At 38.0% G+C, this 15,907-nt stretch overlaps 3 long non-coding RNA genes across 3 annotated transcripts in view; 1 reads left to right on the forward strand and 2 right to left on the reverse strand.

Annotated features, from left to right (window-relative positions):
- The window catches only part of LOC309508618, a 39,853-nt gene that overhangs the window by 20,179 nt on the left and 3,767 nt on the right, over positions 1 to 15,907 (forward strand). The window lies entirely within an intron of this gene.
- LOC309508671 overlaps positions 1 to 15,907 on the reverse strand; it is a 342,418-nt gene that overhangs the window by 2,195 nt on the left and 324,316 nt on the right. The window lies entirely within an intron of this gene.
- Positions 6,601 to 7,148, reverse strand: LOC309508647. The gene is made up of 2 exons (XR_014209638.1): positions 7,039 to 7,148; positions 6,601 to 6,970 (listed from the first exon to the last, which is right to left on the reverse strand). It is a non-coding gene; the product is annotated as an uncharacterized lncRNA (long non-coding RNA).

Genomic DNA, 15,907 nt, shown 5'->3' on the forward strand with positions numbered 1-15,907 from the left:
AATATCAAAGTCAACAGAGCAAAATGAATCTCTTTTGAACTGATAAAAAAAAAAGCGAGCTGGTATCGCCGGCGATACAGCCGACCCCAGGGGGTTAAGTAGCCATGCTACTGCTCTGGTTAGATTGTTCCAATTTGAGTGATAGTGTATGAATGTGTGAGTAGGATTTTGTTCTTCCTTTACAATTAAGTTCATGATGAGAACATCCTTCTTCACTTCCACATCATCATCTTCTTCTTCATGTGTTTGTATGGCAATGTCAGAATTTGTCCATTCAGATTCCTGACATTTGAGAAATTCTGGACCATTCAGCCAAACCTTTGAATTCAGAAGAGCACTGGCCTTGAGACCACAAGATGCACAATCTGCTGGATTTTGTTTAGTGTTTATGTATCTCCATTGTTTTACTTTGCTCATTTCTCTGATTGTGTTCACTCTATTAGCCACGAATGTTTTAAATATTTTGTTCTCATTCTGAATGTACTTCAATGTTGATGTACTATCTGTCCAGAAAATGGAATTCTCAAGAGCAAGTTGTAACTCTGCTTTGATCAGTCTATCCATTCGTACTGCGAGTACTGCTGCAGTGAGTTCCATTCTTGGCATTGTAGTTTGTTTCAGTGGTGCAACTCGTGATTTCCCCATTATAAATGAGGTGTGCACTTCATGTTCTGAATTTGTGAGACGAAGGTATGTGACACAGCCATAATCACTTTCAGACGCATCACTAAAGTGGTGTAGTTGTGCAGATGTTATTGGATCAAAGCTTTTTGGCTTGAGACATCTGTTGACACTGAGCTCTCCAATGCAACTTAGACCTGCCATCCATTCATGCCACAGCTGTATGTAGTGGTCTGGTAGGGCTTTGTCCCAGGCATAATTCAGCTTGCAAAGATCTCGCAGAATGTTCTTAGCAGTAAGGACGAATGGAGAGATGAAGCCAAGAGGATCGTATACTGAGGATACGATGGACAGTATTCCCCTTCGAGTACATGGCTGATGTTTCAGGCTCACTGCAAAAGTGAGTTTGTCTCTTTCTACGTGTCATTGTATGCCAAGAGTTCTTTCTGTAGGAAGATCACTGGATTCCAAGTTAAGGTCTTTGACCTCCTTTGCTCTGGCTGCTTGTGGGATGGACATTAAGACTGTTCTGCTGTTACTTATCCATTTGTGCAAACGAAAGCCTCCCATTGAGCAAGCTCTTTCAAGCTCTTTGCACAACGTCACAGCATAAGCTTCAGTGGCCACCGATTTCAAGCAATCATCTACATAAAAATGTTGCTTAATTGTTTCCACTGTTTCAGGCAAAAAGAGATCTTTGAAATCTTCAGCAGTTTGTCTGAGGGTGAAACTTGCACAACTTGGTGAAGACGTTGCCCCAAATAAGTGCACTGTCATTCTGTGTTCTTTCAGTGGTTGACCTGTGTCACCATTTGGCCACCATAGAAAGCGCAAAAAGTCCACGTGCTTCTCCATAATTCTCACCTGGTGAAACATGCTTTCCACGTCTGCCATAAGGGCGATTGGCTCCTGGCGGAAGCGCAACAGGACGCCTACCAAGTTACTGGTGAGATTTAGACCTTGCATCAATTTGCTATTCAAGGATATCCCCTGGAAGGATGCGGAGCAATCGAATACAACTCTCAGGGAGCCCTTCTTTGGATGGTGCACTCCATGATGTGGAATGTACCACACCTTTCCGCTTTGTGTTTCCAGTTCATCAGATGGCACAGATTCTGCGTGGCCCTTTTCAAGCATTCCTTCTAGAAATGCAGTATATTCTCTATGATATTGATCATTCTTTTCGAATTTTCTTTTCAGAGACATAACATGTTGCTGTGCCTGTTGGTAGTTGTTTGGCATCATTACATCATTTTCTTTAAAAGGTAACGGTAAGTAATAATGACCATTTCATAGTTCCTTTGAACTTTCCATCATAGACATGAACTGTTTGTCTTCGACTGACATCTCTGATTTCTCCTCAGCTGCCAGTTCTGGAAAATCTTGATGGTACTGTTTAATCAACAAGTCATTCAAATCTGCTACAGATATGCGATTGACTACAGTACATGAGTGACTTCCTTGCGTTTGACATGTTGTTTCTTGCATGAGCCCATTGATGACCCATCCTAAGGGTGTTCTAACAGCATATGGCTCATTCCCTCTACTGTTTATTACCTTCCAAGGCTCCATAAGCTTTGCAGCATTTGTGCCTATTAACAATTCAATGTCAGCATCCAATTGTGGAATCTTCACTTCACGTAAGTATTTCCATTTGTCTATTGATTCTTGTATTGGTATGTGTCGTTTTGAAACTGGTAATTTTGTTTGAGTATAGACTTCTGGGAGTTTATGATACAGCAGGCCTTCCATACTGCTGACTTCAAGACCAGAGACTATACTGCTGTGGACATTTTTTTCCTGTCCCATTGTGCACAAGAGTATTGTGGTGTTTTTACCGGTGATGTTTAACTTTCTTTTCAATGAGTCCGTGCAAAATGTAGCTGAGCTACCGGGATCCAAAAATGCATGAGTATTTATGACTTTATCTGAATTTGAGACTTTTACTTTCACTGGCACAATAGCAAGAGTGCATTGTTTTGATTGACTGACCCCCATTAGGTCATCATCTTCTACAGAAACCATAGCACTACTCAGTGGTTTGTTTCCAGTTATGACACAGTCATCTTTAATTCCATCTTTTTCTTTGCCAGTGTGAATGTGAAGGATGGTTGGATGAGACAGAGAACATGTTTCACATTTCATTCTGTTTTTGCAGGTTTTGCTAACATGTCCCTTTGTTAAACATCCAAAACACATCCCGTTTAATTTCAGGAATTCTATTTTCTCCCTATTTGGTTTAGACTTAAACTTTTCACAAATTTCGAATGTGTGATTTCTTTCACAAAATAAGCAAGGCCTTTCAAGAGCACACTTATTTGTATTCAGTTTGTGTCCAAATTGTGACTCGTTCTTTTTTATTTCAGGTGCCTGAGCAACTGTTGTGGCAAAGCTGGTCCTCCCACTAAGTTTGGTGAATGTTTTTTGTGGTTTAGGTCTTGACGTTACTTTGCTCTCTGTTGAGTTATGTATGTCACCGAAAATTGGATCAAGCATTGCTCTGGACTGTCTTTCAATAAAGTCTATCAAGTCCTTGTATGTTGCTCTGTGTTTGTTATCTTGCATGCTACACACATTTGCTCGCCATTTATCTCGCAGCCTAAATGGAAGTTTAGACACAATGAGTCTTAAGTTGGTGGAACTTTCAAGCTCTTTTAGGCCATCAATGTCTTGCATTGTATTGAAGCAGCTATATAAAAAGAGAGCATATGATCGCAACCCATTGCCATCCTCTGGTTTGATGGTTGGCCAGTTCAAGGCTTTATTCATGTAAGCAGATGCTATTTTATAGCTGTTTCCAAAATTTTATTCTAGTTGCTTTTTAGCTTCTTTATACGCAATGGAGGAATCCATATGCATAAAGCTACTGACGAGGTTTCTGGGTTGGTCTCTTGTAGGGGTGCACCGATCCGACTTTTTCAGTCCCGATACCGATACCGATGCCTGGGCTTTGTGTATCTGTCGATACCCGATACCGATCCGATACTATTGTTGAATTAATAATAAACTGTATACCTTCCACCTTATACCTTCCTTGAAGAGACTAAAGGCACCAGACTTTACTAACTAAACATAACTAAGACAAAATAATAGATGTATGTAATGTGTTGAATTCTTATTTATTTAAAAAAACAATTGTGCATTCAAATCTAAAATATAATGTAATCAAACTCTTAAATTAAAATAAATAAAATGTAGCCACAAGAAACAAAACAGTGCATTGGTTGAACATACAATAGTAATCAAACAGTAACCAAACATTGTAAACATGTAAAAAATATAAAGTGCAAAGTCCTGCAAACAGGAATTTAAAATGCAACATAGCAGCTGAACCTGAGAATAAACAAATAAAAAGTTGGTCGAACAACAACTTGATCACACAAACAAATAATAACCAAACATTGTAAACATGTAGTGCAGTGTCACACCACCATCACAAACATGACCTGTGAATGCTCACTTAATCAGCAATGGCAAATTTAAATGTCAGTTTTAATGATCAATATGTTTCATATTTTAAAAAATGAAAACAAAAAGAAGCAGGGTTGTGTTTTATATTTCGTGTTGTTATAAATATATGCAGTAAAGATGATCAATGTACGCGTTTGCCTGAACTACATTTATGTGGCCATTAATATGTTTAAGATTTTTTTTTTAATGAAAAGAGGCAGAGTGGTGTTTTATAACATATTTCGTTTTATTGTTGGCTAAAACATACATAAAGAGATGACCGGTCCCGGAGTAGCCAGAGCGAGCTGAGTGACGCGATCAAGAACGCTGCTGTTCCATTTGCAGAATAACCGGACTTGCCGCCTTTCGTCCTCGGGGGTTCGTTCTCCTGAGTCGAACTTGGCAAGTCCGAACTACCAAGGACGCAAGTCCTTGCGTAGCCTACTTGGTATTGAGAAACGGCCTCTGGCTCGCTCCATGTTGCTTCTAGCATGCGACACACGTGAAGCTGACGAATGACGTAGGTTCTGCTGCGACGACAAAAAAAAAAAAAAAAAGTGGATCTGTTATTTTTTCCGATCCCCGATCCAGCTATTTTGTCAGTATCGCGGCCGATATCCGATCCTAATATCGGATCGGTGCACCCCTAGTCTCTTGTATACTGTTGTAAGTAGTATAGCCGGTCATCCATATTAGTAGTTTTATTCTCAATACATTGCTCAAATGCTTTAATGAACGTCCTATATTGAATTTCACTATCTGGCAGAAGAGAGAGTGTTTGCTGTTTCACTAACATTTCAGTGATTTCAGTTTGTCTTTTTAATACATCAGTGACGTTTGTATCATTGCCATTTGGGTGAATCTCGCTTCCTATTGGTACTGAGACGCTCTGATTTGCATTTTGTTGTGCACCAACAGTTTGCCTAGGGTCAGTTCGACGAGCTGATCCTTTTCCCTGGGATATCACTGGTCTTTGTACTGTTGCAAGGGTATCATATTCCGTTGGTGTACCGTATTTGTATACGCCCGACACTGAACGTTGTTTTTCAGCTTCTCTGAATACTTTAACCTTTGCCTCTGCAGCAGCAAGTTCGGAATCTATGACCATTTTTTCTTTTCGTGCCTTTCATTTTGCAATGATATTTGCTTCTTCGATATCAAGATCAATTTTGTTATTCAAAGCCTGCGCCTTTGCTCTAATAGCCGCACATTCTGCTTCGGCTTTTAGATGAATGAAAGATTCTCGTGACACGCAACTGAGAGCGCTTGTTGCTTTGCAGCTATGCGTGACACTGTGCGCTACTTGAGATGTGCTATCTTGGGACTTAACAGTACCAATATCGTCCTGCTCCTCTTCTTTCTCATTATCTTGATCAACCTCGAGCCAGTTCGTAACACCTTCCAAGAAGCTTTTGAAAAGGTGATATTTGGGTTGGTACCAGTCTAAGTTATCGGCCTCCTTTTCGTATGCATATTTCATCAATTTTTGTACAGTTGCTTGTAAACTAATAAACTCAGCGAAAAATCCATCAAACGAGTTAACTTGTTTCCTAACAGTTTCTTTGTCCTATCCAGCTTCAATAAGACTATTGATTTCATTTCGTTTGCGTGTTAAAACTCCGGTCAAGCACCGCCCTACGTGTTGCAATTAACTTAAACAGTTCTTTTTCTTCGTACAAATCCTGCTCTTCAGGCTCTTCGTCAGACATTTTTTCAAAGATTAACTCAAAAGTTCAACACACAAGAAATCGATAGCATTTCAAAGTCAACACATAAATGAGAAGACAAACGCAAGTGAAAAGGCCCATTCAGTTTGTGGTGTAAGCACGGCGGCTCACGTTCAAAGTCATTGTATGAGCGCAGCGGCTCGCTCCAATTCAGCGTTTTACTCACAAACGTCCAAGGAGATAAAGGTTAAATCCTCACATATTTCCAGCGGGAAACGTGTATAATCCACATACTTTAGAGAATGCAGCTACCAATCTTCCAAGTATCCTAAGGGTAAATCCGTAAATCAAACTTTTCAAACGCAGGTGACTTCCAAATGTTCCAATGCAGCAGGTTTCACTTTCCAATAGCAGAGGGTTTTCAACTATGTAGTGCCTTCCAGTAAGTCACTTCGGACGCCTCAGGGGTTTCAATAGATTGTTCGTTTTATTCCAGTATAGCATTTGATTCTCTCGATAAATAAACTCAAACTTGTAATAACGAAAACATAAATATGGATGACGAACGAGGTAATCCATCCAAATACTTGCAATACGATAAACTGTCACTAAACTGATAAATAAACCGACAAGTAAATAAATTGAAAACCATATGCCTGCTGGCGTCCATGCATTTCCAACATGTGTTGGACAACACATGTTTAAAGATTAAAACTAACTTTAGAAATAGTTATACTTAATAAAATTAACATCTTATGCGGGGTTGATCATATTTCATGCTTCTGAGTTCGGATCGCGGCGTGAACGAGCCTAACAGACAGAACCGTGAGTTCGGATTGCTGCGTGAACAGACTTGACACACCCCAGTCAGCAAATTTCCTTTGGCAAAGATGTGGGCCAGATAAACAGCTGAGCTGTGGCCCAGATTAGTTTGTGTTTGCCGGCCCAGATATGGCCCACATCTCCTTTGCCAGAACTGAACCAAAGGACTGCCATAACTCCACCAAGCATGAGCCAAATACTACAATTTCATGTGGCCCATATGTGAGCCTGGTATGCAACTTTAGTATGGTTGAGTTCTGTTAAAATCTAACGGCCCTTATGTGGCCCATATGCAGCTGACAGTATTTAAAGTCTTATTAACTCACAGGTAAATTAAACACTCAACAACAAATGTACTCAAAACTATTTATTTTGACAAGCATTTAAATAATTACAGCTAAAGTGTTGTACTTAATTACAGTAGTATTCAGTTGAAAACATTTCATAAAAATAAATATAATTACAGCAAGAGTTGAACAATAATTACAGTAGTATTCAGTTGAAAACATTTCATAAAAATAAATATAATTACAGCAACAGAGTTTAATTTAATAATTACAGTAGTATTCAGTTGAAAACATTTAAGAATATGTAGAATTACAGCAACTCAGTTGTACTTATTTTAAGTAGAATTCAGTTGAAAACATTTAAGAATACAAATTAATAATATAAGGGACCGTTCGGTATTTATGGAAGGGGCCACCGGAGGAAAATAGGGGAGGGTCATGCCTTTTTATTCTTTGTTGAGGGGAGGGTCATCCATTTTTTTTTTAGTCTAGGGGAGGGTCACCCAACTTTTATATTCATGAAAACAGCAACATTTCAAAGTGGCTTGTTTGGTGCTATTTTTTTTCCATTTAGGTCGATGTTGATCTCGCGTTATCAGCCCCCCTTCGATATCAGATGGGTCTGACCCAACAAAAATCCAGTTTGGCGCTGTTTGACATTGCGCGCGCACTTCAGTTCGCGCTTAGAATGTCAGAACAGAACGCCAATGAAATGTTTACCCGGCAAAGCTTTAAAGCACGAGCAAATAATGAACTTTTGTGATTGCGAATAAGTGCACAGTGTCCTGTGAGTGTAACTCTACCACTGCATTAACATGTTGTGAACGTAGGCCTACGTCGAGTTTTACAGTATTGGGACTGAGGCGCATACTACCATATTTTAGTTTCCATTCTTATTTTGTTTCCACGATGTGTAAGATGTAGGGCTACCACATCTTTAAATTACTATTAGATTTATTTAAGTTAACATAAATACGTAGACCTACACCACAAAAACTAGTTGAGGATAAATTCGTTAAACTTGGGCGATTCCAGTGTTATGGACGTGACATTTGCAGTCAATACTTGAAATATAAATTCTCAGAAAATGCATTTAATACCAATATTTTGAAACGTCTGAAAGGAGTCAAGACATTAGAAAAATATCAGTCTACACATGCGTTTTATATTTAATATGAGGGAAATACACATGTGACGTGACACAAAAAATCTTTAACTTTTAGGTGGCAAAATGTTTTTTAGTAATTCTATAAATTACACTGTGCAAACCAAAAGATATATACCCACCGGATGAATAAAGATCGGCCTCCACAGAACATAACAATGACAAAAACAATGTTACGGGCATGACAGTTCTCCATTACGGACATGACTGCTCTGAAAGCGACTTTAAAAATTTCACAGAGACCTCAAACAGAAAGCACAAAGCCTTTCTTTAAAGTGAATTTCGTTTTTTTATTAATTGTATCTTAATTTTAATCAATGTTTTATCTGGATTTAAATAGCCTAAGAAGTAAATATAGTAGAAAATAGATAATCATGACACGGAGGCGCGGGCGAGAACTGGACTCTTGTCTCATAAATGAACCGAAACTCAGCGTAAGGCTACTTGCCTCACAGACCTGAGAAATATATAGAAAGCTTGAAATGTCTACTTTTAAACAGAACAATTCAAAATGAAGGAAAACAGACTGCTTTCTGCTTATGAAATGTGCATTTCTCTGGCGCGTTCTGAGAAGATCGCGACGCATCGTCAACTTCATCTTTGCAGTCGACACAGAAAACACGTGTTTATTAATAAACAATTAAAATGTCTCCTTGCTATATTTGACATATTCATAATAATTACTTTTGCCGGTTCTTTGTGACAGCTTTTAGATGCTTTGTTGGCAGCGCCACCCACATGTTGAACGAGTCACACCGCATCAGCACCAAAAACATGATTTTTTTCAAATCTAAAATCAAAAATCGTGATACGAACCGAATCGTTGGTTTGGTCTATCGTTACAGCCATAGTAAGATGAGAAAGCAAGAGTTTATGGTTTTAAAAAACAAACAAACAATGGCTATCTGAACATCTTTGCCAAGCGCAGTACAGAAGTAGGCTAATCAATAAATTATCGGGGAGGGTCATGCCTTTTTTCACAATCATTTTGGAGGGTCATAGAAAAATGTATTGCTGGCGAAGGGAGGGTCATGTCTTTTTTGACAACAGATCTCAAAACTCCTCCGGTGGCCCCTTAAATAAAAAACGAACAGTCCCTAAATAGCATTCAAAGTAAATTTTTTCACAAAAGTTCAAAACACTCGATCAAAGCGTGTATTAATGTTATGTTCAATTAGTCTAATGAGAGTAATACAAATAAATCACAGTAACTTGGTAAAGAGAACTTTAAAGCGAAATTGAGAAAGTTAAAGCAAACTTGAAAGGTAAAGGCAAGGCAAGGCAAGGCAAGGCAAGTTTATTTATATAGCACATTTCATACACAATGGCAATTCAAAGTGCTTTACATAGAAGAAATTAAAATAATAAAAAGAAATAAGAATAATTAAAACAGTTTAGAAAAATAAAATGAAATACAGTACAGTACAGTCGGACGAACAGCGGCACAGTGCTCATTCAGTAAATGCACAGCTAAACAGAAGTGTTTTGAGTCTGGATTTGAATGTGACCACTGTAGGAGCACATCTGATCTCTTCTGGAAGCTGGTTCCAGCTGCGGCTGGCATAATAGCTAAAAGCAGACTCACCATGCTTAGAGTGAACCCTTGGTATTTCTAGATGATATGATCCTAATGATCTGAGTGATCTGTTGGGTTTATATTCAGTGAGCATATCTGCAATGTATTGAGGTCCTAGGCCATTGAATGACTTTGTAAAGACATTAGCTCAAAGGGGAAATATTAATAATAATCCATAATTACTAATTATGATTAATTATTAATATTTGGGTCAGTTAATTAGATTAACTTTGAGGTAAGCTAATTAATATTACAATCAATTAATCAGTTCCAATGAACTCTTTGATTATTCATTTATTCTAAGAAAAGTGTATCTTTCATCGTCACTGAAAAATAATTATTCCTTAGCATGTACAGAAATTAGAGCATACTGTAACAAGATCAAAATCGTAAAAGGGACTTTGTATGCAAATAGAGGATCAGAAATCAAATTCATAATTGTGCACAAGTTTTATTAACTAAATCACAAACATAACTAACTAGGGGTGACCCCGAATAGTCGAAGATTCGATGCTTCGATAGGAGGAGCCTGATTCGACTACCGATCTCACGGTCGAATCTTCGCAGAGGTGTTATGAAACGAGGATCATGCCACTTTGGCTATATGAGGGCGCTCAATGTCTGATTTCACATAGAATAGCTTTTATGTAAATACGTTAATATTTAGCCTATTATGATAATGCTGTAGGCCTATATAAAAATGTGCAAAGAAAGAAGCTTTTAATAAATATTTTTTAACGTGCGTGAATAAATCCAAACACCCCGTGACAGATTTAAGTTTCACTTTCAATCCGTGACCGACAGAGGAGCGTCTTCGCGGCAAGGATTTAAATCTTTAACAATGTCTGGAATAAGAAAATCTAAAGTGTGGATGTACACCATCAGAAAGGATATTCTCCAAGGCTGGATTTAGCATCAGGAAAACCATGATCGCACTTCTGCCGGCCAACGTTAACATGTTTCACGCATAGACTGGGTTTCACGTTAGAATGTATTTTATCCGCGCGCACAATTTGAAAAGACTCCAACGGACAGACAGAGTGAGAGACTTTCAGGATTTGTTCTCTCGATCAGGTACAAGTGATTTCAAAACTTTTCAGCCGGTTCTAATTTTATTTTTGGATGCTGTGAACATTTTTAGCTAAAAAGACTGCTTAGCATTTATTGTTGTTTCTGCAGTTAAAAAGACAAAGTTGAAAATTCTGGCTACTATCGTTATTTTAATAATTTCTTTATTTTAATTTTATTTATTAATCTGTCAGGGTTATCTAATCTAACTATTTGTGGCTTGTGTTTTGAATATATGTTCCCCTGCACTTTAGGCATTTTGCACACATTTGCTCCTCATCCACGTGACTTGATTCTGATTTATTTCGTTTTGTATTTTTATTTATTAGAAAGGTATATTCTGTTCTAATTTAATTTAGTAAATTAATTGTTTATTTTTTCGGTGCATCGATGTTGTGCTGTAGGCTGGCCTGCTCGCACAGGTAATTTAGCCGATTTAATTTGATTTGCATGTGAAATGCAAATCTGCAGTGTGGCCTTTCTGGAGTTATTTATGTTATTTCTTAGTTTTATTGATCAAAAATGTTTTTATACATTTTCTTATATATCTTTGTGTGATTTTCTGTACATCGCGGCTTTGAAACGTTACAGCCCCGCCCCCATACACATGATTCGACTATTAGTCGACTATAGGCAAGACTTGACGATTCTGATTCGACTATGAAAATCCATAGTCGGGGACAGCCCTATAACTAACACTAAACAAACATAAATACATTCATACATCCATACATACATGCATAGGTAAAGGGGTGAGTGATGTGGAACCGGAAACAGGAAATAGAACTATGGAGCAAGATCTATTTCAGTATCAAAATAACCATCAGCTTATTTCAGTGCACCTCATGAAATTTATACTTGCATGGTCAATTCTTGAAGTGGTTGAAGATTGAATTCGTCGTTGGGTCCTTGAGTGTCAAATGTCACTGTATGAGTTACAATCCTTTCTTCTCCGTTGGGTGAAGGAGATAGGATGAACTTGTATTGTCGCTGTTCTCATGGCTGATCTTGGAGCAGTTCTGATGTGTCTGTCTGTGGTGAGCTCTGTGGGCAGGGCTCAGCTGAGATTGTGTCCATGAGCAGAGGTTGTTGTGGCTCAGTGGTGTTATCATTGTCCTTGTGTTATATGTCAACATCATGTCCATTCTGAAGTGAAGTCCTGTGGTCATTCATACTGTGTCCAGGTGTGTGTGTGCCGTTCAGATTGAGTGGATTGGCACACGCTGCAGAAGGATGATTGAGGGAGAAGTAGATATTGTCCTTTAGCACTCTTGAGCCAAGTTTGTTTGGATGGCGGCCATCCTGATGAAACAGTTGTCTCTGACTCCAGAAGAGATTGAAGTTGTCAATGAAGTTTACTCCTTTTATATTGCAGGTTTTTTGCAGCCATGTATTAAGCCCAAGCAACCGTGAAAACCTGTTTGTTCCTCTTGCTGGGAGTGGTCCACTGATGAATGTCTGAACTTTCAGTTTTTTAAGTGTTTCAAAAAGTTCATTGAAATATGAATATCATTCTTCCCCACATGAATGATGAGTCGATTTGCAGTCTTATGTTTCATTAGAATGTTCTGAAGTTCCCTGTTTATATCAGAAGTTGTTGCTTGTGGAAGGCAGCACGTAGTTGTATCCCTGCTGCTAATGTTTCTGACTATGGAGTCCCCCACTATCAGAGTCCTGGGCTCGGCTGCGCTCTGAGCTGAGTGTCGCTGTCTGCTCGACCTTGAGCGCCAGTTAGCATCAGTGTTAGCTACAGGCTGATTCAGTCTGTGTTCGATCACATTCATCACATTTGGGGATTCCTCATTTACATTCATTAGTACTTCAAATCTGTTCTCAAGATGTATAGGTGTTGGTAGGAGACCAGTGTTTGCAATCCTTGTCAGAGCTGTATCTGGGGTAGAGGATGCTACTGCGGTAATATGTGAGGCTCGTGACAATCTGATGTCTCGAGTGCCTTTGGGTCTCGCTCCCTGTTTGTGCCATCGATTTGTAAGTCGATCGGCTTGTTTCTCTACCTGTCGAGGAGCACTAGTTTCATGGGACTCACCAGCTATATGCTTAGGGTGTCCATGACGAAGCTCTGTTGTGTGTTCCGTCTGGTTTGGTGGTCCCGTAAATAACTTTGTTTCAAGAACTGCAATCCTTTGTAAAAGTCTGTGGCAGTTAGTGCAGCAAGTAGATTCCAGAAGAGGCATTTTCTCTCTTATCCTTGTAGGCAGTTGTGTTTTCCTTTCCCCGGAATGTAAGCTGGTCGGGTAGAAGAATTCTGCGTTTTTGTAGTAATCAAAACTTTGTCGTTTGAGCACTGTGCTGATTTGCTGAAGTTAAAATTAGGCGATAAAAGGAGCTAAAATATAAAAATATAGAAGATAAAATATAAAAGCGATAGAGCAAAGCGCGGAGCAGTAAGCAAGAGCGTCCGGACAGTAGCTGAGCAGGAAGTGACCAAGTGAAAGAGTTGAGAAGTGTGTTGATGTGCAGAGAAGTCTCCAATGAGGGTCCGCAATGTGTTGACCTTTCCCAGTAAGGGGATTCTGCCTGACTGCACCTGCAATAAAGAAGAATTTAAATAATGTTAGCAGCAATACAACCTGGAAGCTAGAGCTAGAAAAAAATCATTAATGTAAATTTCCTTTAATATTTTAATTGCAATTATTAACAAATTAAACACCTCTGAATTACCACTGTATGAAAGTTATTTTTTCCAGTAAATTTTCAAAAGGAATTGCAAATTGTATTTTTCAATATGTGGGCCAGAATTATACCATAATTCCTTATGACAAATTATTTAGATTTTTAGAATACTTTTGCACCAACCGGTTACAGTTTACAGCACTGCATGTATTCTGCTTTTTTTTTAAAAAGACATGCACACTCTAATGTAAAAACACACCAACACAGATAGCATTAATGTCATGTTTTAGTCCAAAGACAGAGTCTCCAAAAAGAAGTGTTTTTACTAACACAAAATAAACTCAACATAATCCGCAATGATGCGAGACAATTTGGAAGCAGAAACACACAAACAATAATGGGCCAAGTACTGAATGCAAGGAGGAACATAAAGGGTTAGTTCGCCCAAAAATGAAAATTCTGTCTGTAATTACCCTCAAGTTTTTCCAACTTCTGGGTTGTACGTCAGAGCGTAGACTCACTATTGGCCGACGCTGGTCATGTGTGGGATGCTGGCCAATCGTGAGCCTACATTCTGACGTACAACACAGAAGCTCTGTGCTGTTACAGTACGTGAACTCACTTAGAGGAAAATGAAGAGTTGAATAAAGTCGTTATTTTTGCTTGTTTTGCGCACAAAAAGTATTCTCGACACTTGATAAACTTAAGGTTGAGCCACTGTATTCTTGGACTATTTTAACAATGTCTTTACTAACTTTCTGGGCTGGCAAGTTTCAATAACAGAGAAGCCTATGGAGGAGTGAGACAGCTCTCAGATTTCATCATAAATATCTTAATTTGTGTTCCGAAGATGAACAGAACTCTCACGGGGGTGGAACAACATGGGTGAGTAATTACTGACAGAATTTAAATTTTTGGGTGAACTAACCCTTTAAATACACAGTGATAATGAACTAAATACAGATAGTTGTAGGCATGCGCTGGTATGAGACTTTGACAGAATGATAATCTTATATTGTGATTACAGCTTTAAAATGTATGATTGAAACAATATGATTCACAATATATAAAAAATAACTTTCTTTAAAAACAAAACATAAAACTTCTAAATATTTTATTTTTTTTATGGTGTATAAAATTTTATCCGGCTCGATCTCATGGTGCAAATGACCCTATAGGTTGATTTTACTCCGAACCATCCCTTTAAGCTCTGAACCATGAATTTGTGACTATTACTATTACTGAGATAACAGAAATAAAAATACAATGTTCTGTAAAGCGGGTTTGAAAGGCTGTGTATTGTGCAAAGTGCTATACAAATAAAAGTGACTTCTAAAAAAGGTCTCACCAATGACAACTTCCTTTACGACCAGGCGTTGGACACCAATCTTCCCAATGACTTCTCTACAATTCATAAGGTGCCACAGCAGTTGTAAAAGTGCCTTTCAGCACTCTCCACACGGTGTTATTCAGGTCAAAGCCACCAACCAAACCCAGATAGGTAATCTGATAGGAAAAAAAAAAACATTGTGTAAGCGGTTGAAATATGTTTACATGTTTCTTGTCAGGATAAATCCTGAAAATTCGAAATGAACATCACAGTTCCAGGTGAGCAGAAAGAGTGGGAAGGTTGTTCGGAGGAAGACCATGGCCTTGAATCCACACGTTGCATCTTACATCAGGGACTTTGCAGAATATGATTGGCAAAATCATTAAGGTAAGAGTAATATTAGGGATGTGCAGCGCAGCCCATATCTGTAGAAATGATTTGTGTCTGAATCTGTATTTAGAAAAATCCAAAAAGGGTGGAAATGACTTAAACCATACATTTTTCAAATTGATAGTCTGTTTTAAAATGTAATTATGTTCCCTTCACAGTTTCCATTTAACAAATGTGCCTTGTATAAGTCAAATAATTTGTATTTTTATATTATAATTGTAACATCTCTTTAAATAAGTTTTAATTAAAACATGAAATGGTAAAAAATAGGGTTGAGTGATTTGGTCAAAAATCATCTTGATAAAATGTTTCATATCAGTCAGTATTGATAATTATCACAATCAATATCAAATATTTATTTATTTTAAGTTTTAAATGTTCTCAAACATACATTAAATAATGAAGACAACAGGTAAAGTTAAAATATAATGAAATGTAATAGGGTTGGGAATCTTTTTGATTCAACGATTCGATTCAAATCGATTCTTTGGGTCACGATTTGATTCAAAAGAGGCGGTACTTTTGAAACTGGGAATTCTCGATTTTGAATCAAATTTCAATTTGATATATATGCATAGAATAGATTTAAAATCTATGATCAAATCTAAAATCAAATCTATGCATATATCTAAATGAAATTTGATTCAAAATCGAGAATCGAACAGCAGAGAAATGATCAGCAGCTACTGTTAGCCCCAATCAAGCGGGAGTTATTTAGTTTAAATTATACACACCTCATATCTGCGTTAATTTAATCTAACCCGCTGCCGCTCAGCGTTCACATTCACCTCTCACGGCATGAGCTCACGCACGTCTTTTTCATCATTAAAATTAGTAAGCATCAAGTCGACAGAAATATCTATGAAAGGAACTGACTATTGTAAGCATTGTAAGCCT

Source organism: Leuciscus leuciscus, assembly GCF_965113295.1.
Source record: "Leuciscus leuciscus genome assembly, chromosome: 10".
Classification (NCBI taxonomy): domain Eukaryota; kingdom Metazoa; phylum Chordata; class Actinopteri; order Cypriniformes; family Leuciscidae; genus Leuciscus; species Leuciscus leuciscus.